At 40.9% G+C, this 26435-nt stretch overlaps 1 long non-coding RNA gene across 1 annotated transcript in view; it reads right to left on the bottom strand.

The window, feature by feature from the left end:
• Nucleotides 1–26435, bottom strand: part of LOC140847125 (uncharacterized) — a 749959-nt gene that overhangs the window by 203991 nt on the left and 519533 nt on the right. The window contains exon 4 of the long non-coding RNA XR_012126813.1: nt 2807–2871. This is a non-coding gene — a long non-coding RNA (uncharacterized lncRNA). The remainder of the gene's footprint in view (nt 1–2806; nt 2872–26435) is intronic.

Raw genomic sequence — 26435 nt, 5'->3', positions numbered from 1 at the left:
ATTCAATAGCTGGTTCTTCAAAACTACCTCTGGCAAAACTAATTAAGAAGAAGATATCTCATATTAAGAAGGAGAAAAGTGATTTAACAATAGATTTATAGGATTATTTTTTGTAATTGTAACAGACTATTTTGTATGTACCATATTAACAAATTTGACCTCTAGATGAACTGGTATTTTAATAGGGAAATAGAAATTACCAAAGTTGATTCAATAAGAGATAGAAAATAACCTAAACATGTCAATAACCTTGAAAGGAAATTAGAGGTTTCAAACAATTTATCTCTCACAATGAGCCAGACGCAGACATTAATTCTATCCCATCTAAAGAAGAGGGGGCTCACTCAGGGCTCTACTTGAATTGCTCCAGGACAAGGGTTGGGGGAAGAAGGGCTAATGGGAATGGGAAAATCCTGTTAATTAATATTATGAGGCTACAATTACCCTTATTCAGAAAAATTAACAAAAATAAACAAAAAGAACTATACAGATACAACCTTCACACTATATTCAGAAATGCTAAATAAAACGATATCATGACTTAGGGAGGCTTATTCCTGGATTACAAGGATAATTCCACATCAGAAAATCTACCAGTAAGTGGTGAGACACACTTTGTGCTCCAATGGGATGACTCAGTATTACAAAGAAGCCAATTCTACTTCAATCATTTATAAATATAATCCAATCATCATCAAAATCCAACACAGAAAAAGTGGTACAATAACCAAGAAAATTTTGAAGGAGAAAAACAAGTTTGGCATCACTAAATATATGACAAAATTAAAAATCACATAAATATTACAGCACTGATATGGGGAATTATTTATATTAGCAAAATTAGAAGTAGCTTACATATCCATTGCTCAATAGGAATAAGTAACAATTCTTTATACTTCACTCATGTAATTGAAGAGCATATAGTGATTAAAACTTATACTGTAGAAGGGCTTGGAAAATGAAGTCTTATTGGTAATAAAACTTGACAAACAAGTTAATAGGATAATGTTTTTTTAAAGAATACAATACAATCATTGGGGATAAAAACCTTAAAAACATATGCTAAATGTAAACAAAGAATAGTTTTCCATATGGGATTAAGTTATTTCTAATTTTACAGTTTGGGCTTCTCAATATTTCCTAAATTTTCTCAGAACAAATACATTGCTATAATTTTAAAAAAACACTATTTTTAAAAGGCCAAATCCTCTAAAATTCGGTATCCTATTAATTAAAGTATACTTACGTATGTCTGAAATTCATTTGAAATACATATAAAGGAAATCTGTGCTCTGTGCCAATGACAAGCGTGTGGATATGACTCACCAAAAAAATTACTATATGTCTGAAGGAAATATTAAAACAAATAGCCCAGCACTGCTGTGATTGCATAGAACTGTATATATATTCACTTGTGCAATGGACAGGAATTTTTCATTTCATACATCATTTACAACCTGCTACAGTGAATCTGCAAAATCAGTCCATACCATCAGCACACACAAAGAGAAACACCCAATGTTCTCACTGTTGGAAAATTCCAGCTCTGCTGGGCAGCAATGTCAGTGCTCCATCTAAACAGATGTTACTCTGATAACCAGGATGAGGGCAACAGGTGACCAGGCACCACAGATAGGGATCAAATATCCAGGGTCAAGCACAGTGACTTTTTAAAATCTATAGTCCAAGCTTCTCATGTGCTCATAGATATACTTAATTTGAAAAGCTACTTGAAATAAATGAGAACAAAATGGGGAGAGTCATAAACAAATCCTTCTAGAGGGTTTTTTTTTTTAATGGAAAGCAACTCTGATTTTTAAAATATTTTTATCAAGGCATTTGATACCAACCATTGGTTTACTCAACACTTCATCAAATGAATGTCTGACGCATTCACCTAAGTCCCTGTTTTCAAATCACAGCACGGAGGAGTCTATTTCCAAACCAATACGAAATCTTGCCTTGTATACTTCAGGCCAGAGAGAGGGAGATGTTTTGCTGGACAGTGAAATGCTGCCAGGGTCAGAAGCATTCCAGGATAGCAAAGAGGCTTAGGAATGGCGAGTACCAGCTTGGTTCTTGCTTCTAACGTGCCTTGGCACTCAAAGCTTCCTTCTCTTCCCTTCATTTCCTTTATGTAGGTAAGTTCAAAGCACAATTTTCTGGTGATTGTATTTGTCATATCCTTAAGTCTAGCTACAGCCATGGAAATGAAACCAGAAAACATCTAGTGAATTCCAAACAACGTCCTATTTCAGCACTCTAAGGATTTTCCTATTCTTATGCTTCATTCATTCTAGAACAACAGGGATCCACTTATGCTCAGTCTCAACAAGAAATATTATCTATGGACCATCCAGCTGACACTCTCCAAAACCAGCCATAACTAACTATAATTCCATATCAAAGCTCATGACTTATAATGACAACGCCTTCCTTAGGAATTACTGACTGTCCCTACCTACATACCAACAGTCTTTAGCAAATGGATTCATCTTTTCAGGACTAAAAGTTAAGTAGTTGGTGAGTACATCTTAGTGCACAGAGGGCATCAAGCTCTAGCAACGGAAGTCAAAAAGTCATGCTGGACTATCAGCAAAAATATATAGGAGTTTCAGAAGTAAAACCATGAACATTTAATTTGCTCATTTTTGTCACACATATTCCAAATCATTATGTCTAAGAAACCATACAGAAAACCCACATTGCTGAAAGCAACCATAAACTACTTTGAATGAAACAAAGTACTGTGAAGAACATTCCATAAGCAACTCTAGAGCATCTCCATTGGGATGTGTGTACATACCAAGGTAAGAATTCTTCTTTGATTCATTCCTCTGCTGTTCAGAAAAATTCAAGAAATCCTGAAGCCTGCAAATATGAAAAAAAAAAAGATTTAGTGTAAGGAAAATTTCTAGAAAATAGCAATCAAAATGATCAAGAACTGAGAGTGGTAATATGTGCACTCAGCTAAAAATGAGTCAATCTGAGTGGGAAGTTGATAAGAATCTGCAAGCCATGGAGGTTGTGGTCAGAATGAATATTGACTACTTCACCACATCCCCAAATGGAAGTACTGTTTCCAGTTGAAAAGAAAGCCTATAAGGTATTATTCACTGGCCTTCCCTTCCCCAAAAGAGGTAGAAGATAGCACATAGAAATTCATTTCACATTAAGTAATAAATTACTAATGATGGATACATTTTAACTTTTTATTCATTTAAGTGCTATTAAGGAAAAGACTGGACGGAATTTGTGTTTTTCTCATAGGTCTGCACCTGGAAAAAAAGCAAAGCAAGTAACAGAAAATTTCCAGAGAAGAGATCAAAGTTGAGGATGAAACTTCAGTGGAAGGCATACATTGTATAAATTTGCCTAAGCATAACGTGAAAATAGTCTATCTAAAGCTACATCATTTTTTGCAGGAGATATGAATTTAAGTGAACTTTTGCTTCATTTGTGTTTCTGGGTGGGGTTATGTGCCTTAGATATTGTGTGGAATATATTGGCTGATATATTGTCACCACATCATACAAGTGACATAGAACATAGGTAAAAAATATTGTATGCAAGGAATAAATACCAAGGAAGAATTAAAAAGTCCAGAAATCCAGCAAGAATAGCAGATGTAGAAAGTGACTATAGGTTTTGGTCATTCTACACAATGTTAGGCCAGAAATAAACTACCTTTTAGTGGATTTCTGGTCTTATGGGAGACAGTAATTCAGAATTTCTCAATTATCTTTCGGTAGAGAAATGAAAGTTGAGATGGTCAGACATGGTAGATAATGTTCCTTAACATCTTGCCATTATTCCCAGATTAAAATGGATATGAAAATCAAAAGAGCATGGAAGAAAAAGACAAAAAAAAAAGAAAGACAACTGTTGTTTTAGAAGAATAATTAGTTATTGACCTAATTATGGTTATTACTGTAAACCATTTAGAATAATTTAAGAATGATGAAGAATGATTAGAACCATTTAAGAGCCACTGTCCAAAATCAAGGTAGAGGTGTCTCACCAAATGAATGAAGCAGGATTAAAGTAAAATTTTAAACTAAAAATTAACTAGAAAGGTATTGTTTCATTAGAATTATGGTTATGGGAAACATGGGAGCTTTAAGATTAGGAAGGAGGAAGGGGGGATAATGAAAAATAAAGAGAGAGAGAGCCAAGAGGCAGAGAATGAAATTTAATTCAGTCAGGAGTCTAGAGCAAGCTGTGCCTTGGGCTCTGGTTATTGTTTCCAAGCCATTTTAAAGATAAAAACACCTTATGGAATAGTATACAGCCTTAAATAAAAACAAAAAGGAATCAAATTTGCGACAACATGTATGAACCTGGAGGACATCATACTAATTGAGATAAGCTAGTCACAGAAGGACAAATACTACATGATCCTATTTATGTGAGCTACATAACATAGTCAAATTCACAGAAGCAGGGGCTGGGGAAATGGGAATTGTTTTTCAATGGGTATAAAGTTCCCATTATGCAAGATGAACAAATTCTACTAGAGATCTGCTACAACATAGTACCTCTAGTTAACAATCCAGTATTACAGTATTAGTATTGTGCACTTTAAAATATATTAAGAGGATGGATCTTATGTTAAATATTCTTACCAAAAAAAAAAAAAGACCACCAAAAATGCAAGGAAATCATTGGAGGTGACTGATATGTTTAGTACCTTGACTGTGGTGATGGCATTACATGTATATACCTCTGTATAAACTCATCAAAATGCATACATTAAATGTATGCAATTTTTTGTATATCAATAATACCTCAGTACCAGCAAGACTGTCTCAGATAGGAGGTGCCCTGTGACAGATTTCTATTCTCCAGACTTTATATTCAGTGCTTCCCTCCACGTATAAACTGCTTCAGATTTTTAGCCAGAAGGCACACAGGAATGTTGTTTTAAAAAAAGATTGCTCAAAGTGCAGACACCTTTTAGAAGAAAATTCAAATCTGCTTCATTCAGAAAGGTCATAAAGGATGTCATCATCTATACAGTTCATAATTCATGTGTTTTACACTGATTTAAAAGAAAAGTAAATAACAATTGCATAATTTTTGGCAAAGGACTATAGTTTAGAGATTTCCAACATTTTTAGTCTCACAGGTATTTATTATAATTTTGTCTAGTACAAAAATACTATTTATTAAAATGTTGTCCCACTTTGAACCATTAACGATGTATATTATGGGTGAACATACAATTAACATAAGACATGTGAAGTGTTAAGAATAGTTGAAAGAGTATAGTCACTGCCCTCTGACCTCTAGAGTTTGAGCACAGGGAACACCAGGGTTCACACTGTGTGTGTGTGTGTGAATAGCCAAATGGTAACCACCAATAAAGAAAATCTACTTGGAATTTTAAGCCACTGTATAACCTTTTGAAAATATATACCTATAATCTGACTTAATAAAGTAAACATGCTTTTCTTAAGTGACTTAGATTATATTCACATTGTCCCAAATTATCTGGGCCATTTTAAACCCTCTACTAAAGCCAAAACCTAAAATGACAACAGAACTAATTATACAAGATGTTTCAGGGATTTTAGGTGACCCAAAAAGTCCCTTTGCAGCAAAAAAAGAGCAGCTTATTATTACAGCCTCACACTGTCTAGAGCAGGGGCTGCCAAACCTCTACTGTAAAGGGCCAAGTAGTAAATATTTTCTTCTTTGTTGGCCATATGGTCTGTGCTACAACTATTCAACCCCATCCTTTTATCAGGAAAAGAGTAGCTATGTTCCAATAGAACTTTATTTACAAACACAGGAGGTGGACAGAATATAGCCCATGGGCTATTGTTCACCAACCCCTATTCTACAGGTTTGTTATTAGTAGGCATTATTTCTACTACATTTGACATGCTTATATGTGTGTGTGAGCTTGCATGATGACATGAATTTTAGAAGAATGAAGATACAGGAAAAAAAGAAAAAGAAAAGGAGAGGAAAATAAGATGTAGGCTGGTACTATTACTAAATAGCTCTGAGCATCCTAGAAGCCAAAGCAATGAGTGATACACATGCTAGGCTGTGACAGGATAATAGCTCTCTAAAGATGTCCACGTCCTACTCCCCAGAACCTATCAACATGTCAGTTGTATGGCAAGGTAGATTTAAAGCTGCAGATGAAATTAAGGTTGCTAATCAGCTGAAGTTAAAATAAGGATATTATCCTGGATTATCTGCACAGACCCCATGTAATCACAAAAGGTCCTTAAATGTAGAAGAGGCAGACAGAAGAGCAAAAGCCAGACAGCTTCAATCATGACAGAGACTAGACTGCCTGCTGCTGATTTTGAAGATATCATGGGGGCCATTAACCAAGGAATGTGGGCAGCCTCTAGGAGCTGGGAAAGTCCAGAAAATGAATTCTCCCTTATGGCCTCCAGAAAGAAAAAAAGACCTGCTAACACCTTCATTTAAGAAACCAGTCAGACCCAGCTCAGACTTCTGACCCCCTACAACTATAAGGTAATAAATACATGTGATTTGAATCTACCAAGTTCATGGTTATTTGTTACAGCAGCCATAGGAAATTAATACACAGGTCCATAATATAAAGTAGAAACTTGTTCGTGGATCTTTACAATGTACATATTATGTAATAATGTGGATTACATACTCAACAAGATGCCCACAGTGCATATAATGACAAGTTCCCTTTATATTTCTTTCCTGAAATGACCCTTAAGTAGGTTGATGGCATAAGAGCAAATCACAGCACAGAACATGTGCTTCTACAAGAAGCCAATACCATGAGATCAGGTATGTCATTCTCTAAGAGACTGGCTGATGTGAGGATCAAACTTAGGATATCTAGAAAGCCATTCTTTGAAGTATGGGATTTTATGACAGATCTAGAGAAAAGAAATCTGTGTTCACATATGTGTAGAAAGAGATAGCTTAAACAAAATTAAACAGTTGTCTTTACTTGAACTCCTCTGAACCTTTAATATGCTTAAGTAAATTTCCAGAGGATATATTCAAATCTGTTTGGCTACAAATCCTTTCCCTTTTCCAGGAGTATAAAGGGCTTAATATCCTGCATAACCCATTTTGGAAAACTTTGACCTACAGCAATGAACACACCCAACAGACTCTTAGGAAATTCTTGCACACTCTGGGTGTTAGGGAAACTGATGCCTGATAAAATTAAGTGACTGGTCTCTAGGGTTGCTCAGTATGATTAAAACATAGGATCTCAGCCTCTAATCCATACTGTAAGCACCCAGGCTGACCCTTCTGTCTGCTTATGATGAGCTCCAGCGCTCCCCCTCCGCAGGGCATGTATGCTGTACTAACTCAGTCTGCTAATTGTAAAAGTGGGCGCGTCTGTCCTTGTGGGATGTCCACTAGAATAACTATTACATTTGTAGCACATATTTCTGGATTCAAAACCCTTCCTTTAGGAGAGTCCCACAGTGGACAGCTTTATTAGCACAAAGGAAAGGAACATAACACAGCCAATTTGGGTTGTCTCAGCTTTGGCCCACCCTCTGTTCATCATCCTCATGAGAATAGGACCTTTTTGCATACCTCTGCAAAGGGGGAGGTTAATTTTTAGCATCTCTATTTAAAGAAAAAAGTGTGATGTTACGAGACATACTATGCATTTTCCTTTAAGTTATATATTTTATTTTAATAGATTTCCAAACTTCATCTTTCATTACTAGATAAATTTGTACTGTGTTGTTTTAATGTCAAGAAATGAAAGCTAAGCTACAAAGAGGCCGCATGGTGTATTTTCTGTTCATGTATAAGAACAAGGGAATTACTATCAGTAGCATCCCAAAAGATTTAGTAACTGTTAATATGAAAGATCAATTGTCTCCCAACCCCCAAAATTTCTATCATATTTGCAGTTTTGTTTTTAAGTTGATGAGCTTTTTTTCAATTTAAAACTCCAAATCCACAAGGGAACATGCACATTTCAGAGGATATGTGGCACTGTGGCAAACAAAGTTTAGTGAGTGAAATGTAAATCAACCCATTTAAAATGATTCAAGTAATATTTGCCAGATGATTGATACTGGTTATTCCAAGACATAATAAACTAAACCTAGAGTAGCAAATTTAGGAGACATTATCTTGATAATGTTGTATTTCATCAAATTCAAAATATCAAAATACAACCTTGAAAACTTTAGGGTTCTGTATCACTCCTCTGCTCATTGCCGGGATTTCACACTATGTGCCATGGGGACAGGATGACTTTAGGAAGCCACAAAATTTCTAATTCACTCACGACATCCCAGGGGACAGGGGACATGGTCCCACAGGTTGATTTTTCTGAGGTCTCTGATTTTGCAGTATGTCTGAGCTACAAGGTCAAGGAGTGGTGAGGGGGACAGAGCAGGCATGCTTTCTGATCTAATAAGTGATGGAGCAGGCTAGGCACCACGTGTGTTCTTCTTTGGCTGTAGCAGAAATTAGGCCTGTATTTCAACTTCCTCCCACTCTTCTCCCACTTGCTCAGCATCTAAACAGCTCTCTCACTTAGCCATGGAGCTCATGGGGTGGGGAGTCAGGGAGAGATGAGCCACACACAGCATGGCACCTCCCCGAGAAGGCTGCATTGGGAGTTCTATGCTCTAAGTCAGATGGAATAAATGAAATTTCTGAGAGTTTCCTGGGGTTTTTAATTTTCTTAAGAAACCATGGAAAACATGACTATGGAGTTTCATTAGCAAAGCTTATCTACCTCTGGAGACATACAGTATTTAAGAAGCATAAACAAGGCTTTTACACCCACCCAACAGTCTCACCCTGAAATGCACTCTTAGATCTGCTTGCATCTCACCCTCCATGCACAGGGCATGTACATTAAAGTTTCAGTAATCACCAACTAACACTATGTGGTCCCTTAGTAACCTTTCTGAAGCAGCTATGTAAGAAGCACATTTCAAGTCAATTCTGTGCTAGATATAATTCTCAGCTGCAAACCTCTCAAAAGATTTTTAAGCATTTGCTTCACACCTTGCAAGCATGAACTTGCAACTATCTTCCCCTCTGTGGTAAATGTTTGCAAAGATGGCCCCTATGATTCCTTCCAGCCCCTTATACTGCACACCCTCTACAATGCAACTGTGCAGCTTCTCAAGTCAGGAAGTGTTTTTTTTCCTTCTGCCTCTTGAATTTGGTCTCGGCCATATGACTTTCTTAGCAATGGGACCATGATAGAAGCAAAGTCTTGAAAAGCATTTGTGCATTGGGTCTTTTCTCCTTTTGGCTGCCATAATGGGAATAAGCCTTTGCTGGGAGGATGCTGGAGACTGTGGCCCAGCTAATAGCCAGCACCAGTACCAGACATTCAAGTAATGTATCTTAGACCATCTGCTCCCACACCAAACATCCAGCCATAGGTGAGACTGATAGCACTGCCCAGTAAACCTCAGCCCAAATTGCTAACTTAAATGATGTGGTTTTAAGCCTCTATAGTTGGGGGTGGTTGATTACACATTAATAGATAACTGACACATAGACCCATGTTTACCCCTCTTTAAGACAGAACATTAAAAAAAGAAAAGCACAGAAGAAACTGTTGTCCATAAGCAAATAAAAGTTTCTCGCCTGTATACTGACATGGGTTACGTGGGATCTCTCGGTTATCAAACATTAAATGGGGGGTTCTTGCTGCTGAGACTGATCTTATTATATAGCTTAGTCAATCAAAACAAGTGTTCTCTAAAAATGGCCCTGATTGTATTACCTGCTATTTTCTAGGAACAGGTAGTCTAGGAAAATTGGCTAAACCAGCAAACCTCAAGAAGCTCCACTGTCTTCCTCCACAACTGAATAAAAAAGCCCAGGACTTGGTAAAAGTACTACAAGTACTGCAGTACTTCTATGAAAATATTGACTGATAGGGCCCAATGAGTTTAAATATTACCACCCATGAAAGAGTAATATCACCTCCAATCTCAAAGCTGCAGAAGTTAGGACTATGGGCTTTTGAATAAAACAGATATGGATGCAAATCCTGGCTCTGCAATTTAATACTGGGAGAATTTGAGTACTAAAAACAGTTCTAATAATAGCTAACATTTATTCAGTGTTTATTATGCACCAAATATTATACCTAATAATCAATACCATGGAATCCTTACAATAACTCTATTGGATATGTTCTGTTAATATTCCCATTTTTACACTGAAGCTTACAGAACTGACTTCCCAAGTAAATACACATGCTATGTACTAGAGCCTGGACTGGAACCCAAGTAGTATGATTCCAGAGAGCATCTTCTTTACCATTTTGCTATGCTGTCTCTCAAGTCATGTAACCAAGTCACCCATTCTTCACTAATGTTTCATCTACTGAGTTACTCATTCAATGACTCAGTCATTCTGGAAATATTTAAGGAGCACCTCTTGTATGCAAGGGATTTGAAGTGCTGGGGAACCAACAGCAATGTGGTTGCTGCCCTAACAGAGTTTCAGGTTTAGTAGGTAAAGAAGATCATAACCAAATAACTCAGTCTTTACATGTAACAGCATACCCCATACACTATTTTTAGACTAACCTTTTTCTATTGCAGATCCATGTCATTTCTTGGCCTGAAATCCTTCTCCAGGATTCTGGTAATTTTAAAGTATGTGCACAAATTATTCAACATTCCTCTCTTCAAGAAGTAGAACTTAACTCTCCTCTTTTGAGTGTGGGCTGGACTTACTGACTCACTTCCAATGAGTAGGATATGGTGGAGGTGACAGTGTTCAAGGAAGGCATGGGTGGGAGAGGAGATAGGAACTGTCTCCTGAAATTTGAAAAGCCTCTTAAGTTACCATATAGATCAGTGCAATCTTCTAAGGGAAGCTGCAGAGGGGACCCCGGGGATCAGGCTGGAAGTTGCATTACATCCTTTAAACATGAGTTAATGTAGCCAGATACATAGCAGGATCCTCGCTTGTTTACTCAACATCTAAAGCCAACTTAACGAGGCTTCTGTTTCATCTCTTAGTTAAGGCAATTCTAGGGTGTGGAGAGAAGGGAAGGAATTAAAGGGAGATTTAAAAGAGGTCACTAGTTTTAAAGGTTCAGGAGGATTCAACATACTGATGAAGGTCACCTTTCTCTACATAAATATTGGTGAGACATCAAGCAGCTTTTTTACTCTTGAAACCATCACAATAGAATCACAGATGGACATGGCTAATGGCTGAGTCATAAGCGATCGGGAAGTACGGAGGTGTCTCACCCAGCCTTCATATATTTTTGATGGCAAGAATAACTCTTCCCTGGAAAAAAGTGGTTACTGCCATACCTCAGTTGAATTACACTGCCTTATCTTTATCCAAGTGCAAATACTCTGGGATCTATACGTTAGAGTTCACAATGCAACACTGTACCCATCCAATTTTAAGGGGAATGTGAATTAGATTAGGTACTCTCATAGGTAAGAATTTCAATGAAAATATGCCATTTCATTTCCAGAACCTCAGCACTTAATTGTCTAATTATTCCTGGCATGAAAGATAGGAAGTTAACATAAAATCGAGGCAGAAAGGCATGCTGACTGAGCTCTAGATGGAAAAAAAAAAAAAAGTTTTGAATTGTATAGTTTTGAACTGTGCCATTTTATTTTGGCTGGCAAACAATAAAATTCTTAATATGTGAAATTAGACCCATTGATGAAACTAAAGAGGATCACAGATGAATGCCAAGCTGTTCAGCAAAAAAAAAAAAAAAAAAAACACAAAAAATTTGGCAAGAGCTACAATTTTCCTGAGGACTCCACAGGTCCTGGAAAGCAAAGTTAGCAATACCTACTCGGCAATCAAAAAACACAGAAAGGACTTCTATGAGGACGGAGAGCTTTTGAGTTCTATAAGCTTGTAATAAATAGCATTTCAAAAGTAGCAGTTTTCAGAGATAATATATAAATACTTTAAGTAGTGAAGCATAGGTATGGGCTGTTTTTCCCTGAACTATGTCCAAAAAATATGCACATACACATGAAATCCTGCATCTAGGGAACCTTTTTATTGTGATGTTTGCATCTTTAAACAATGTGCCTGACCTATTTGGGGGATTAATATAACTAAATGGATCCTACCTGCTGTTTATTATTTATAGAAGATTCACTTTGGATTAAGGTTCCTCAAGATTCTTGTGTTTGAGCTGCATCACAAAATGTTCCTCAATATTTCCTGTCACCACAGCAGGCAAGAAAATGACAACTGAGCATACAGGCTAGCCTATGTCCTGCACTATAAATGGTAAGATGAAAGTTGGGCTCTTTCTTTCTCATAAAGGCCACAGACATGGGTCCTTAGAGTCACATAAAGGAGAGTACTGCAAGTTGCTGCAAAACATTCTTAAGTGAGGATTCCAATTACAATATACAAAATAAAATTCCAGTCTTCCACTTATGAGATTTTCTTAGAAATCTGTTGCCTGTCTTACAACCACTAGAGGAAGCAACCTATGAGTGTGCATGTCCCATGACTGATTACAAACACCTACAAATGGCTCCCAAAGTGAGAAGACACTAAAGAAAATCATAAATGAATTAGTACCAAAGTGGGCTCTGATCTCATCCCTGACAATCTGTACAGGCCAATTCTGGACAAAGCTATGGCTCCAATTCTGTAGACTAAAATAACCATGAATTTTAAAAAAAATATTTATGTTTGCAGGTTCTTTCATTTGAAGGGATAAGTACTGAGAGGAAGGATGGACCCTCTGAGCAGGTCTTTGTGCTGGGAACATGAACTTTCAACAGAAATTGGCACCACCACCCACTGCATCTCTTTTTCTTATTATGGTAATGAATGCTGGAAGCATTCCAAAGCCAACCTGACATTAACAAATATGAAATGAAAGGCTACTTGATGATTAAGCCATTTAGTGACCAATGGAAAAAACAGCCACAACTGACCCAAGTATTTCACTAAGCTCAGATTGGTGGCATGGGCACTGCAAGAGGTGAAAGCAACTCACTCAGTACACAACTCTGCCTCATTATTACAGAGCTATTTGCACCAGGGATTGCAAATATCTTGCCGATGGGTTTCAGCCTCTCCTAAGTCTGCTACTGTGTGTATCAACTCACTTATAGGCTGCCCTAAGTGAGGGGCCAGAATGGCCACAAAAGGCCCAAAGAGGGATGTGGGATCCATTTGAAGTGCAACATTTCTCATCCCTGCAGTAAAAGGCTCCTCATCTGGGCCATCATTATCCAGACTATAGATGGCACTTTTTATGCCTAGCTCCCATAATACCTGTTGGATCTCAGCATACATCTGCCATCTAGCTGGGGAGGATGGTAGATCACCCTGATTGGGACACACAGCATGAAGTGCAGCCATAAGACAATTGAGGAGGGAGTGACTCCCTGGGGTCTGATGTGCATTTTGTAACCACTGCCTCAAAGCAGGATGAACTGTCAGGGAAACCAGCTTTCCCATCTCTGATCCAGACAGAACAATTCCATCCACCCCTAAATCCCACAGATGCAGGAGCCAAGCCAATATTGATTCCAAGGGCTTCTGCCAAAACCAGGAGCCCAAATCCACCAGCTCAGCCTGAGTATAGGGGCAGAGCACAGAGTGCTCCATGACCTGGGGAGGGGACTGCACCTCTCCTGGAGGAACCCTCGGCTACTATGTCTTTATTTTCTTTACAACCATTGGGAGTGCTTTCAATAGAGGAGGGGTCAGTGCCTCTGACACCACCCTTTCATCCTTCCCCAGCTTCTCCATTTCTGGGGCTGATGGCATCTTTCTCTCCAACAAAAAAAGCCATATATTTCAGAGTAAATTACTTTTCTCTACTCAGCCCCATCCCCTCCCATCCATGGGTTGGTCCCAGCTGGTAAAGAGTCTTCAAGAGCTAAATAGATCTCTACTAATGTTTTTCTGTCTAAAAATGATGATCTCAGAGCATCCAAATGGCTAAGACCAAATAAAGTGTTCTACAAGAATAATCACCACTTACTTGTTACTTCTCACTTGATAGACGAGAAGACAAGTTCAGAGACCACAAACTACTTGCCCAAGAACACACAGTTAGTGAAGAGAAGATCTGAACTCAGAAACAGCTTTATTGGCTCTTGGTTCAGGTCTTCCTCTAGAAGGGCAACAAAGCAGGCAGGAAAAAGCATAAGCTTTGATTCAAAACCTAGTTCTATTAATTAGCAGTTTGTAATGCAACTGTAGGGAAAATGAAAGTTCCCATGGCCAGGATCCTCACCTGACCCTAAACTACTTGATGATGTAATTGGCCTACATGTAGGTTAATCCTTAGACACCCATTGGCAATGAGCCATTATTGTAGGTGTTACTATATAAAGAGCTCCACCCAGTTCTCTCCCTGGAGGCAGAGAGGGAGACAGGTTTTGAACACCCCAGAGGCAGATGTGATTCCAGCATTCAACCTGCCACCACAAGAATAAAGTTTGGTAAAAACTCTTTTACCCCTAACATTTCATTATTGTTACTCGGTCTGACTGAGTCCAGAGTGAACTTGCCTGGGGCAATCTCCCTCAGGAGAGACACCAATGTACAGCTTTTAAGCCCTCTGCATATTAGTTTCTTTCTCTAAAACAGGATACCTGCTCTCCTCTCTGGGCTGCCAAGAGAATGAAATGAGATAACCTTTACAAAGCATTTAATATAGTCTGGTACTCAATAAAAATATGGTTCCTCTTTCCTACCCCTGATTCTATTATACCTTTTGCCTCAGCATCCCCACTGCTTTCTATCTTGCTTACCTGCTCATTCCCAAGCTCTTCAGAAGGAATCAGCCAGATAAGAAGCCAGAGGAATGAAATATGTAAACATATAGGAGCAACATAGGAGGGGAGGCAAGGGATTTGGGAACTACTGATATGCCAAGAGATAACTGAAATTTGGTCTGGCTATACTTCAGGTTCTCCCAAAAGCAGACCTTGAGATAAGGATTAGAATACAAGTAGTTTATTTGGTAGGTAATCATAGAGAATAAACAGTAGGCAATTCCACAAGACCTGGAAGGGAAGGAGGTTAATAAAGATGCATTATTAAGCAAGTGAGCAATCAGAGGTTAAAATTAAGCTTAAGCTCCAATCAAACTTCAGTGGCTAACTGGATTCACTGACGACTCTTGCAGATAATTTATTATTTGCCCCAGAATTATACCAACCAAAGGAAGAAATAGGGTGTATCCACCAAACCCTCACTGTCATTGGTTGATGGTTGCTTCTGGTGACAGCAACTGTGGCAATTCTGGTTTGCACTACATGCTGGCCAAGGTGAGGATGCAATCAGGAAAAATGTGCTCCTGCAAAGAGTCACAGCTGTTCAGTAAGCAAGAGGTATCAAGAGGTCAGTGCCTATAGGATATGGATGGGACACTCTCAGGATTTGCCATGATAACTAACTTGACTTTCAACTGGTAAAGAGGTTGACATGAAGGGTAACACCTTGAGATTCTTTCTGAACTTGATATTGTGACCCTTGCCACTTCTGTGGTGACTGTTGGGATCACAATTAGCCAACCAAACAGTATGTTGACTCAAAAATTCTGAAAAGGCTGTTGATAAGAAAAGTGTTAAGCTATCTCTGACTCTCATCAACCACTTAGCCTGGGAAACTCCTCATACCATTTGATTTTTAAGACACACTAACAGGAAGTAGAAGTAGCACATTGTTCAGCTCTAAATTAATTGCTTCCCTTTGTGAGGGTTTGTGTGTAATATCAGCCCTATCAAAGCCATCAGATTTGTGAACATAATAAATGGCACTCCAATTTATTCTCTAGTCACTTTCCTTCCCCTACAGTAATCCCACACAGTTCTTCCTTAATTTCCATTTACCCATTTGGCTTTTGGCTTTCATATCATCAAACTTTCCAGAGACTTCTGGAAGTAAGACCAACACTCTTTAAACATAAGCTGTGAGGTAAGAGTAACACATGGGTAAGCTCAGAGTTTAAAGTATACAATAGCAATCATTATAACTCTCACATAGCAATTAATTCTAATAGTAGCTATTTGCTTACAGGCCATCAAAAAGGGACACAATAGTTAATGCAGAAAAAAAGGAAAAAGGGAAAGCAGGTAGAAAAAAAATAGGGTTAATTATTTATAAAATTTTTGTTGAAGAAATAAGGAATGGAAAAAAATATCTTAATTGAATATGTCTTAGGAAAAACAATTCTGAGATCACCCGTTTCTGGTGTTTCAGGACAGAATTATTCAGTGGGGTTAAGAAAATGTCTTTCTGAATTTCTAACTTTTTAAATGTAAACACTAATAAATAATCAGGAAAGTAGAGATCATGTAAACGTCATGAGACACATAGCTATTTAAAATAAGAAGTTTTGGAAATCACTTATTTTTTAACAAATTAATGTATATTTGAATGGAAATGAATGTAAGTTTCAAAACAATGCAAAATGCTTTGCTTAGCACATATATAAACATTAAATTGTCACACATTTATTAAAATATCTTCCCAATTAATTACATTTTTATTAGATAAATAATTCAGTGTTGTTCTCAGGTGGCCAAATACCTGGCAATGGAATTCAAGGTGAGTCATCTCCAGATCTCCTCATTAATGATGTGCAAGGACTGTGAGGAACTCCTTGTTTCTATTTCACATGCCAAAGAACCAAGACTTTGTCTAAAATGCTATACTAACAAGTTCACAGTTCTAAATTGGATATGTGCTAAAATCCAGCTTTGAAATTTTCCTACTTCATCAACCTATGCAAATATATAAATTAACTTCTTAAAAAATTTTCACGGAAAGGACGAGCCAAGATGGTGGCATGAGTAGGACAGCGGAAATCTCCTCCCAAAACCATATATATGTTTGAAAATACAACAAATACAACTATTCCTAAAAGAGAGACCAGAAGACACAGGACAACAGCCAGACTACATCTACACCTGTGAGAACCCAACGCCTCATGAAGAGGGTAAGATACAAGCCACGGCCCAGCAGGACCTGAGTACACTCCAACCCCAGCTCCCTGGTGGGAGGAGAGGAGTCAGAGCAGGAAGGGAGAGGGAGCCCAGGACTGCTAAATACCCAGCCCTAGCCATCCACACCGGGAGTGCAGACATACAGTGCGTGGTGTGCAGGATACTAGGGAAACAGGACAGTAAAACCTGCGAGTAGGTTCCCACAGCCAGTACCCCTGGGACAAAAGAAAAGCGAGTGCTTTTAGAAAGTCTTAAAGGGACAGGAATTTCACAGCTGGACAGAAGCATCCTGGCACACTTACCCTAGCAGCTGGGAATCCTGGGGAACTCCAGGTGCACTAACCCCCTGGGTAGCAGGGCAGCTCGGAGGACCGTCACGGCGATGAACAGCCTCCTGTCCATTCCCACTCTGGCATGGCCCCGCCATAGCAGAGCAGCAGCCTGAGGCTGGCCACGACCACAGCAACCATGTGGAGCTTACTCCACAGTGGCCCAGGCACGAATCAGAGACCCTATCTATGCGCAACTTCCCAGCACAAGCTGCTAGGGGTCTCCATTCTCCCGGGATAGGAATGCAAGGAGCAAGTTATTCTCCCAGCTGACACATGTGCCAACTGCCCATTCCCATGAAAAGGCAGAAGAATTTGATTCAGACCAGAATCACACAGACATCCTCCCCTGAGAGAGAACCTGGGGAGATAGATTTAACCAATCTTCCTGAAAAAGAATTCAAAATAAAGATCATAACCAAGCTGATGGAGCTACAGAGAAATATGCAAGAGCTAAGGAGGGAGAACACATAAATAAAACAATCTCTGGAAGGACTTAAAAGCAGAATGGACAAGATGCAAGAGGCCATTAATGGAATAGAAATCAGAGAACAGGAATGCAGAAAAGCTGACATAGAGAGAGATTAAAGCATTGCCAGGATGAAAGAATATTAAGAGAACTGTGTGACCAATCCAAATGGAACAACATCCACATTATAGGGGTACCAGAAGAAGAGAGAGAAAAAGGGATAGAAAGTGTCTTTGAAGAAATAATTGCTGAAAACTTCCCCAAACTGGGGGAGGAAATAGTCTCTCAGACCACGGAAGCCCACAGAACTCCCAACACAAGGAACCCAAGGAGGACAACACCAAGACACATAATAATTAAAATGGCAAAGATCAAAGACAAGGACAGGGTATTAAAGGCAGCCAGAGAGAGAAAAATGGTCACCTACAAAGGAAAACCCATCAGGTTATCATTAGACTTTTCAACAGAAACCATGCAGGCCACAAGAGAATGGCATGATACATTTAATGCAATGAAACAGAAGGGCCTTGAACCAAGGATACTGTATCCAGCATGATTATCATTTAAATATGAAGGAGGGTTTAAACAATTTCCAGAAAATCAAAAGTTGAGGGAATTTGCCTCCCACAAACCACCTCTACAGGGTATTTTAGAGGGACTGCTCTAGATGGAAGCACTCCTAAGGCTAAACAGATGTCACCAGAGAAAATAAAATCACAGCAAAGAAAGCAGACCAACCAAATACTAACTAAAGGCAAAAAATAAAATCAACTACCTACAAAAGCAGTCAAAGGAAACACAAAAGAGCACACACACAAAAAAAACACCTAACATACAAAGAATGGAGGAGGACGAATAAGAAGGGAGAGAAATAAAGAATCATCAGACTGTGTTTATAATAGCTCAATAAGTGAGTTAAGTTAGACAGTAAGATAGTAAAGAAGCTAAACTTGAACCCTTGGTAACCACGAACCTAAAGCCTGCAATGGCAATAAGTACATATCTTTCAATAATCACCCTAAATGTAAATGGACTGAATGCACCAATCAAAAAACACAGAGTAACAGAATGGATAAAAAAGCAAGACCCATCTAAATGCTGCTTACAAGAGACTCACCTCAAACCCAAAGACATGCACAGACTAAAAGTCAAGGGATAGAAAAAGATATTTCACTCAAAAAACAAGGAGAAAAAAGCAGGTGTTGCAGTACTAGTAACAGACAAAATAGACTTCAAAACAAAGAAAGTCACAAGAGATAAAGAAGGACATTATATAATGATAAAGGGGTCAATCCAACAAGAGGCTATAACCATTATAAATATATATGCACCCAATACAGGAGTACCAACATATGTGAAACAAATACTAACAGAATTAAAGGAGGAAATAGAATGCAATGCATTTATTTTAGGAGACTTCAACACACCACTCACTCCAAAGGACAGATCAGCAGACAGAAAATAAGTAAGGACACAGAGGCACTGAACAACACACTAGAACAGATGGACCTAATAGACATCTATAGAACTCTACACCCAAAACCAACAGGATACACATTCTTCTCAAGAGCACATGGAACATTCTCCAGAATAGACTACATACTAGGCCACAAAAAGAGCCTCAGTAAATTCAAAAAGACTGAAATTCTACCAACCAACTTCTCAGACCACAAAGGTATAAAACTAGAAATAAATTGTACAAAGAAATTAAAAAGGCTCACAAACACATGGAGGCTTAACAACATGCTCCTAAATAATCAATGGATCAATAACCAAATCCAAATAGAGATCAAGCATTATATGGAAACAAATGACAACAACAACACAAAGCCCCAACTTCTGTGGGACGCAGTGAAAGCAGTTTTAAGAGGAAAGTATATAGCAATCCAGGCATATTTAAAGAAGGAAGAACAATCCCAAATAAATAGCCTAACATCACAATTATCGAACTTGGAAAAAGAAAAACAAATGAGGCCTAAAGTCAGCAGAAGGAGGGACATAATAAAGAGCAGAGAAGAAATAAATAAAATTGAGAAGAATAAAACAATAGAAAAAATTAATGAAACCAAGAGCTGGTTCTTTGAGAAAATAAACAAAATAGATAAGTCCCTAACCAGACTTATAAAAAGAAAAAGAGAATCTACACACATCAACAGAATCAGAAATGATAAAGGAAAAATCATGACAGACCCCACAGAAATACAAAGAACTATTAGAGAATACTCCAAAAAATATATATGCTAACAAGCTGGAAAACCTAGAGGAAATTGATAACTTTCTAGAAAAATACAACCTTCCAAGACTGACCAAGGGAGAAACAGAAAATCTAAACAGACCAATTAACAGCAAAGAAACTGAATCAGTAATCAAAAAACTACCCAAGAGCAAAACTCCTGGGCCAGATGGATTTACCACGGAGTTTTATCAGATACAGAGAAGACATAATACCCATTCTCCTTAGAGTTTTCCAAAAAAATAGAAGAGGGAATACTTCTAAACTCATTTTATGAAGCCAGCATCAACCTAATAACAAAACCAGGCAAAGACACCACAAAAAAGAAAATTACAGACCAATATCCCTGATGAACACAGATGCAAAAATACTCAACAAAATATTAGCAAACTGAATTCAAAAATACATCAAGAGGATCATACACCATGATCAAGTGGGATGCATCTCAGGGATGCAAAGATGGTACAACATTCGAAAATCCACCAACATCATCCACGACATCAACAAAAAGAAGGACAAAAATCACATGATCATCTCCATAGATGCTGAAAAAGCATTCAACAAAATTCAACATCCATTCATGATAAAAACTCACAGCAAAATGGGTATAGAGGGCAAGTACCTCAACATATTAAAGGCCATATATGATAAACCCACAGCCAACATCATACTGAACAGTGAGAAGCTGAAAGCATTTCCTCTAAGATCAGGAACAAGACAGGGATGCCCACTCTCCCCACTGTTATTCAACATAGTACTGAGGTCCTAGCCATGGCAATTAGACAAAACAAAGAAATACAAGGAATCCAGATTGGTAAAGAAGAAATCAAACTGTCACTATTTGCAGATGACATGATATTGTACATTAAAAACCCTAAACACTCCACTCCAAAACTACTAGAACTGATATTGGAATACAGCAAAGTTGCAGGATACAAAATTAATACACAGAAATCTGAGGCTTTCCTATACACTAACAATGAACTAGTAGAAAGAGAAACTAGGTAAACAATTCCATTCACAATTGCATCAAAAAGAATAAAATACCTAGGAATAAACCTAACCAAGGAAGTGAAAGACCTATACCCTGAAAACTATAAGACATTGTTAAGAGAAATTAAAGTGGAAACTAACAAATAGAAACTCATCCCATGCTCTTGGCTAGGAAGAATTAATATTGTCAAAATGGCCATCCTGCCGAAAGCAATCTACAGATTCAATGCAATCCCTATCAAATTACCAACAATATTCTTCAACAAACTGGAACAAATAGTTCAAAAATTCATATGGAACCACCAAAGACCCCAAATAGCCAAAGCAATCCTGAGATGGAAGAATAAGGTGGGGGGGGGGATCTTGCTCCCCAACTTCAAGCTCTATTACAAAGCCACAGTAATCAAGACAATTTGGTACTGGCACAAGAACAGAGCCATAGACCAGTGGAACAAAACAGAGACTCCAGACATTAACCCAAACATATATGGCCAATTTATATAAGATCAAGGAGCCATGGACATACAATGGGGAAATGACAGCCTCTTCAACAGCTGATGTTGGCAAAACTGGGCAGCTACATGTAAGAGGAATGAAACTGGATCATTGTCTAACCCCATATACAAAAGTAAATTTGAAATGGATCAAAGACGTGAATGTAAGCCATGAAACCATAAAACTCTTAGAAAAAAGCATAGGCAAAAATCTCTTGGACATAAACATGAGCAACTTCTTCATGAACATATCTCCTTGGGCAAGGGAAACAAAAGCAAAATGAACAAGTGGGACTATATCAAGCTGAAAAGCTTCTGTACAGCAAAGGACACCATCAATAGAACAAAAAGGCATCCTACAGTATGGGAGAATATATACATAAATGACAGATCCGATAAAGGGTTGACATCCAAAATATAGAAAGAGCTCATGCACCTCAATAAACAAAAAGCGAACAATCCAATTAAAAATGGGCAGAGGAGCTGAACAGACAGTTCTCCAAAGAAGAAATTCAGATGGCCAACAGACACATGAAAAGATGTTCCACATCACTTGTCATCAGAGAAATGCAAATTAAAACCACAATGAGATATCACCTCACATCAGTAAGGATTGCCACCATCCAAAAGACAAACAACAACAAATGTTGGCGAGGTTGTGGAGAAAAGGGAACCCTCCTACACTGCTGGTGGGAATGTAAATTACTTCAACCAGTGTGGAAAGCAGTATGGAGGTTCTTTTAAAAGCTCAAAATAGAAATACCATTTGACCCAGGAATTCCACTTCTAGGAATTTACCCTAAGAATGCAGCAGCCCAATTTGAAAAAGACAGATGCACCCCTATGTTTATCGCAGCACTATTTACAATAGCCAAGAAATGGAAGCAACCTAAGTGTCCATCAGCAGATGAATGGATAAAGAAGATGTGGTACATATACACAATGGAATATTATTCAGCCATAAGAAGAAAACAAATCCTACCATTCGCAACAACATGGATGGAGCTAGAGGGTATTATGCTCAGTGAAATAAGCCAGGCGGAGAAAGCAAGTACCAAATGATTTCACTCATATGTGGAATATAAGAACAAAGGAAAAACTGAAGGAACAAAACAGCAGCAGAATCAAAGAACCCAAGAAAGAACTAACAGTTACCAAAGGGAAAGGGACTGGGGAGGATGGGTGGGAAGGGAGGGAGAAGGTGGGGAAAGAAGAAAGGGGGCCTTATGATTAGCATGTATAATGGGGGGGGTGCACAGGGAGGGCTGTGCAACACAGAGAAGACAAATAGTGATTTTACAGCATCTTACTACGCTCATGGATAGTGACTAATGAGGTATGTGGGGGGGTCTTGGTGAAGGGGGGAGTCTAGTAAACAATGTTCCTCATGTAATTGTAGATTAATGATACCAAAAAAAATTGAGGGACCTTTCATCTTAGAGAAGTTTCTAGAAGTCTATCGTGTGGGGGCATGCCAAGGTCTCCCTTCTAAGGTGATGAATAAGGTGCTGTACCTGGCCCCTCCTCCCCTCCACACACACAAAGAGCACAGCAGCCTGGTGGACCACCTCGGATTGCAGAAGCAGCATCGACCTCATTTCCATGTGCTACTCTGACCCATTTACTGATTGGTCTGAAAAGCAGCTAGTTTGAGAGCAGCCTGGACCTTTGGAAGGTGGAAGGCAGTAAACGGCATCACCTGGATCTCCTCTCATTGCTGCCCCTTCAAGGTGCACACCTGAAAACAGCCTAGTGGGAGACTGACTTGCCCAAGATCACAAGGCCTGGACCCCGGCCTGACTCGTGTGGTGTTCCACTCTCCATGCCAAGCCTGGTTGGTATTCTTCCATCTCTGAGTCTGTGTGTCAGACACAGGTAACACCAGCCCCCAGGAGCTGGAGGTGTCATCCATGTATCCCTGGGGATGTCCCTAAGGAGGAATGTCCTGCATGACCCTGCCTATGCAGGTTGGGACATTGGGCAGCTTCTGAGAGGTGCTATGGCTTCAGCAGGACAGGGAACTGATGAGAAAAGGAGGCCTGAGCTCAACTCTTGTCTCCTCAGAGCTGGGACCCTGGTGACATTGCCAAAGAGCGAGGGGAGGGCTCTGGTGGAGATTTGGGTAGTCATGCATGGCAAGGACCAGGAGGGTGGGCAGCCAGAGGGGCATGTGGGCATGTTTGAATGCAGGGAGGGGCCCAGGAAATGGACCCCTGAAGAAGTGATGTCACTGATGACATGCCCAGTAGAACCTGAATTGTGACCCAGACGGAACCCAGCTCCTGGTTGCAGACCCCAGTCCTGCTCACTTGATCGGAGGTGCTCGACAGAGCAACATGCAGTCTTATTGTGTGGAGCCTTCTGAAGGCGTGGGAGTCAGGGAAGCCCAGAGGGACAGTCTTCCTGCTTGCTGTGGGTGTTGGCTCAGAGACCACCTCCAACACCTCTGTCCGTGTCTCCCAAGGAGCCCCGAGCGTGAACCTGAGCCAACTCTCCATGGGACTGAGGTCCCCAAGCGCAGGGCCACTGGACAGGCGTGAGGAGAAAGTGGGGAAAGCGCACGGCACGAGGGGAACGAGCTCCAAACACCAGCTGGAGCACTCCCGAGTCCACACTCCCTCCTGAGGACGCTGACCAGCCAACCACGGGCCAGCGGCTCCCCTGCCCCAGGATGGGACCGGCTAGGTGCCTTGCCTGGGAGCCTGAGAGTGTGCCCAGCGTCCTCCATGGCAGCCAGCTTTCATCCATCCCAGAGGGCCAAGTCCTCCACCACTTGGTCCAGGAGGAGCACCTGGGGCCCACGGTGGCAGAGCTGGAAGAACCAGGGCAGATGCAGCTGGCTCCAGAGACACCGGGAGGGCCGGCTTCGTGGCTAGAGCCAGTCCAGGAGCTCCCTGAGACCCCTGTGCTGGAACTACAGCCAGTGTCACCTGCTTCAGCCCCTGCAGAGCCGGAGGATGTCCCAGCAGTGGCCACAGCCCTGGGGCCAGGCCCTGAGTTGGAGCCCCATGAGCCTTTGGGCCTGGGGCCCAGGGCACCTGCCGGCATGGCACCAGACCTGGCAGAGCCAGAGGTGGGCCCAGAGCCCACCAGCCCCTGTGCCGTGAGCACCTGGGACGTGATGAGAAAGGAGCCGGCCATCTGGCATTTTGCCCCTGCCTGGTGGCTGAGCAGCTGACCCTGGTCTTTCTGGGGCTGTACGACAGGATGGCCTCTTTGGAATGTAAGGAGTACTTATAGAACCAGCCACAGACGGGAGACACTGGGCGCCTGGCTCCCATCATGTATAGGGTCCTCAGGGAAGTTGATGCCTTGGTCAAGTTGGTCACCACCACCTGCCTCGGGATCCCGAACATGATGTCCTGGGACCGGGCCCGAGTGGTTCGCTTCTGGATCTGCGTGGCCATGAGGTGTCTGGCCCTCAGGAACTCTGCTGCCCTCCATGCCCTTCTCTCGGCCCTGCAGAGCCCTGCTGGATGTCGCCTGGAAAGCACCTGGGGATGTTTCCTGCGTCTGCCTGATGGTATATGAAAACCTGACATCGCAGGACAGCTGGGTTCCCAGGAAGCAGCTCTTCAAGGAGATGACCTCCACGGTGATGCAAATGCTGTCGGGCCGCGCGGGACCCCAGGAGAGGGAGAGGAAGGACACGGTCCCCTTCCCCAGAATGCTTCTGGATGATGTGCCTGTAGACAAACTCCTGGAACATGAGAACGTCGCTGTCATCCACAGTAAGACCATGATGCAGGGGGAGCTGGCCGAGGTGCAGGACCTGGAGCCCGAGGAGTGCTTCCGGTCCCTTCTCCAGGCCGTACAGCTCCTGGGTGAGGAGGAGAGCAACAGCCTGCCCTGCCTGCAGGGGCCCCCAGGCCGCAGGGCCGGCAGAAAGGAACTGTTACAGTCCTTCGGGTCCCACGTTTAAACCTACTGGCCAGGGCCAGCTGCAGTCATCAGGCCCGAGGCTCTGCGGGTGTCCTGGCTACGTGCGGAGGAGAGCTGCTTCCCCTTCGGGCAGGCGGTGCCTGGTGCCCCAGGACTCCTTGCTGCTCCTTTTCCTCCTGAAGCTCATCCTGAGCCTCTGCTGGGGCAGGTGCTCTGGCACCTCCTCCTTCAGCAGACTCGGGCATCTCTCCAGGCTGCTGCTGCACCCTCAAGGACCCGTACATAGCTGCGGCCAACCTGGCCACCTTCGTGCTGTGTCCTGTCCTCTGCTCATGGCCAGCTGGACAGAGGCGAACCACCCCACCATGTGGAGGACGTTCCCTTTTGTGCAGGTGGCCTCCCGCTGTGATGCCAACTCCTGCCTGGGTGCCGTTAGCCACTGAGTCATAGCCACAGGGTTCCAGGAAGAGCTGGGGGCTGTCCTCACCAGGCCCGGCCATTCCCAGGATGGACACGGACACGGCACAGCGCTGCGTGGGACCACGGCCCCCTGGGTGCCCAGCGGAGGCATCCGAGGATGCAGGGGTGGCCGACCGTTGCAGGGTCCTGGGGCATGCTTACAGGGGAGCCCCCTGTGCAACCCCCTCCCCTCATCCCTGAGAAATAGCCTCCCAGGTGCAGTGTGGTCTGGGTGTTGTCTCTGAGGTTAATGGTTCCTGGGGTTGGGGTCATCCCTGTGCAGAATGTAATAAATGATGAATGGATTGCCACCAAAAAAAAAAAAAAAAAAGTTTTCACCACTTTTCTTCTGTGGTCATTAAATTAAAAAAATGAAAATAACAGAAATTCTAGGTCACATAACAATCCACAAAAATAGATGTAGTTATATTCATGACTTACTATACATACACATATTTCCAAGCTCTGTTCCCTGAGATAGCCTAGAAGCAATGACACTGTAAGTGCTAGTGAGAATATTTAGTCTAGATCTTGGTGTATCAATACCATTAAAGGAACCAGGGCTCCTTAAATCCAAGATGAGCCTGGAACATTTTGTGGTACCAGAGAGTAAGGGGCTATGTGGAGAGAACATAG

Source organism: Manis javanica, chromosome 17 (assembly GCF_040802235.1).
Source record: "Manis javanica isolate MJ-LG chromosome 17, MJ_LKY, whole genome shotgun sequence".
Taxonomy (NCBI): Eukaryota; Metazoa; Chordata; class Mammalia; order Pholidota; family Manidae; genus Manis; species Manis javanica.
Note: the sequence above shows the minus strand (reverse complement) of the source record. Positions and strands in the feature narration are given on the sequence as shown.